The sequence below is a fragment of the Aplysia californica genome, unplaced genomic scaffold (genome assembly GCF_000002075.1).
Source record: "Aplysia californica isolate F4 #8 unplaced genomic scaffold, AplCal3.0 scaffold00307, whole genome shotgun sequence".
NCBI classification, from domain to species: Eukaryota; Metazoa; Mollusca; class Gastropoda; order Aplysiida; family Aplysiidae; genus Aplysia; species Aplysia californica.
In genome coordinates, this window is record NW_004797577.1 from 634,963 (window position 1) to 637,522 (window position 2,560).

Here is a 2,560-nt window from a genome sequence, read left to right on the forward strand (position 1 = left end):
TCTCTCTCTCTCTCTCTCTCTCTCTCTCTGTGTGTGTGTGTGTGTGTGTGTGTGTGTGTGTGTGTGTGTTTGTCTTGCCGCTGAAAAGTTGGCCAGTCTACTGATTAAACGCTGCATGTTTACCTTGTTTTCCTTACTGAATTTTTTATTCATCACAAATATCTCCTTGTCAGTTCTGTAAAAGTATCCTCACACATCGATCTTCATTCTTTTCAGAACTTGAAATATACATTTTTGTGACTGATTCATGCTAAGGTATGCATATTTTCAACTAAAACCTGCCGTGACCAAACAGTGAATTAGCCAACAACTTGTAGGAGAGCTAAATCGTTCAGGAGCTCTCACTAGTTTAGTCGAACAAAGAAATGTACCTTAAAAAGAAAGTAACACAAGACAAAGAGAATCCCCCACACAGACGGAAATACGTTCGTTATGATCATTATTTGGCTTCCTCTGTCTGAGCCCCGAGACAGTACGCTACTTCATTACTACAACGTTCTATTTGACATTGTTTGGCCGTTTTGAATTACTAAAACCACAAGGTCAGAAAACAAATGTTCTATCTGCTCGATCAAAATTGAAAGAATATTCGAAGTCGTTATAAAAATATTCAAAGAATTGCGTTCGAAAAAGCTTGACATAATGTGAGACTCGCAATCTTTGACGTCAAATTTCTCAAAGCTAGGAACTGACATAGATGAATGGGTACTGAGCAGATAGACCTTTGTGATTCTGGGGGAGCGGGTAGGCAGTACAGCTGGGCGGCGAGGTTCCCGGTTATTGGAAGTTTGGAATCGTAGGAATCGACTCCGAACCCAATTACTTACTTTCCAATGATGGGATTTCTTCCTGTGGTTACCTGGTAACTCCGAACATCTTCAGGATCTAGATAACCTTGATTTCGGAACACTACGAAGCATCAATTTATATTTTTCCAAAATAAATTCTAAAACTAAAAAAAAGAAGATTTTACTGATTAAAGTAACTGGCAAGGGCTTGTTTACGTAAAAATGAGTCGGAACTTTTCTTTCGTAGCATTATCCTTGGGAATCGGTTCACGACTAGATTCTTCGCCCAGCTCTATTAGGCAGTACAGCTGGGCGAAGAATCGATTCCAGAACCGAGTCTCAGGATTAATGTTACTGAAGAAAGGTTCCGACTCCTTTTTACGAAAACCAAAGGTTATCAGTTACTTTAATCATTCAATTTTTTTTTTTTTGGGAATTTATTTTAGAAAAATAAAAGTTGATGCTTCGTAGTGTTCCAAAAGCAAGGTTATCCTAAATTCTGAAGATGTTCGGAGCCAACCAGGTAACCACGGGAAGAAATCACATCATTAGAGAGTAAGAAATTGGGTTCGGAGTCGATTCCTACGAATCCTAGCTTTCAATGATCGGGAACCTGGCCGCCCAGCAGTAGTAGGCAGTGTGGTCAGGCGACAGGGAGAGCGTGCATGACGTGCATTACAGGCGGGGGTCAGTGACCTGTTTAATGAAGACCTACAGAGACCTGGCGGGTTTAACAGGGTATTACTGGAGTCTTGGATCTGTGGTAGACTGGGCCATTGACTTAGATCTAACTTTAGATAAGGTTGTTGACTTAAGATCTATAGTAGACTGGACTTATATCTAACTTTAGATAAGGTTTTTGACTTAAGATCTATAGTAGACTGGACTTATATCTAACTTTAGATAAGGTTGTTGACTTAGATCTGTGGTAGACTGGGCTCTTGACTTAGATCTAACTTTAAACAAGGTTGTTGACTTAGATCTGGTCTCTGGGATTAGAACTGTTTACAAACGCGCGTGGGTGGATGTCTCCACTCGAGTCGGAGAACGAACACATGCACGCACGCACACCGAGAAACATATTGACAGGCTGATGGGGGGGCAAACATCAATAAATAAATAAATAAATAGATAGATAAATTAATTAATTAAATAGATAGAAAAAAATACATGTTTATACATAAATACATAATACATAATTACATAATACATAAATACTTAAAAACGTACTTACATAAATACAAACATGAATAACAGCCCGCCTGAAGGGAACGTATCCACAGCTCAATTAACGACTTAGTCCTACGTCATTTTTCCGAACGTCGTATATTGGAGTCTTCCACCAAGAAGTCGTTACGTACGTAAAGGTTAAGTGCAATAGTCAGATCTAGTCTAGGCCTAACACCTAGCCTTCTCGGAAAAGAGCGAAAAATATCGGAGATCCCGTATGCAAGTTGCGCACGTTAAAGATCCCTCCGCGATCCAAAATCGATAAGAGCAGGCTTCAGACGCCACAAGGGGAAAATTCCAAATTTCCTACCAACTGAACATGTTTAATGTGTCCCGCGCGCTTACATGACCTTATACGCTTGCGAGCGCCGTAAAACACTTACCAAATGTTTTTTAACAAGTATAATACTCACCAGCCTTACTGACTTCCTGTAGCAATCTGAGCTCGCTCCGTGCTCTCATTACTGTAACCGTTATTGTCCACTCCACTTTTAATGACAAGTTTGTTGGGGTTTTTTTGCTTTTTTTTGCTGGGGGGGGGG

General features: G+C 40.1%; 1 protein-coding gene across 1 annotated transcript in view; it reads left to right on the top strand.

The window, feature by feature from the left end:
* LOC101857124 (immune-associated nucleotide-binding protein 9-like) overlaps positions 1–2,560 on the top strand; it is a 16,039-nt gene that overhangs the window by 7,010 nt on the left and 6,469 nt on the right. The gene's annotated exons all lie outside the window — the stretch shown is intronic.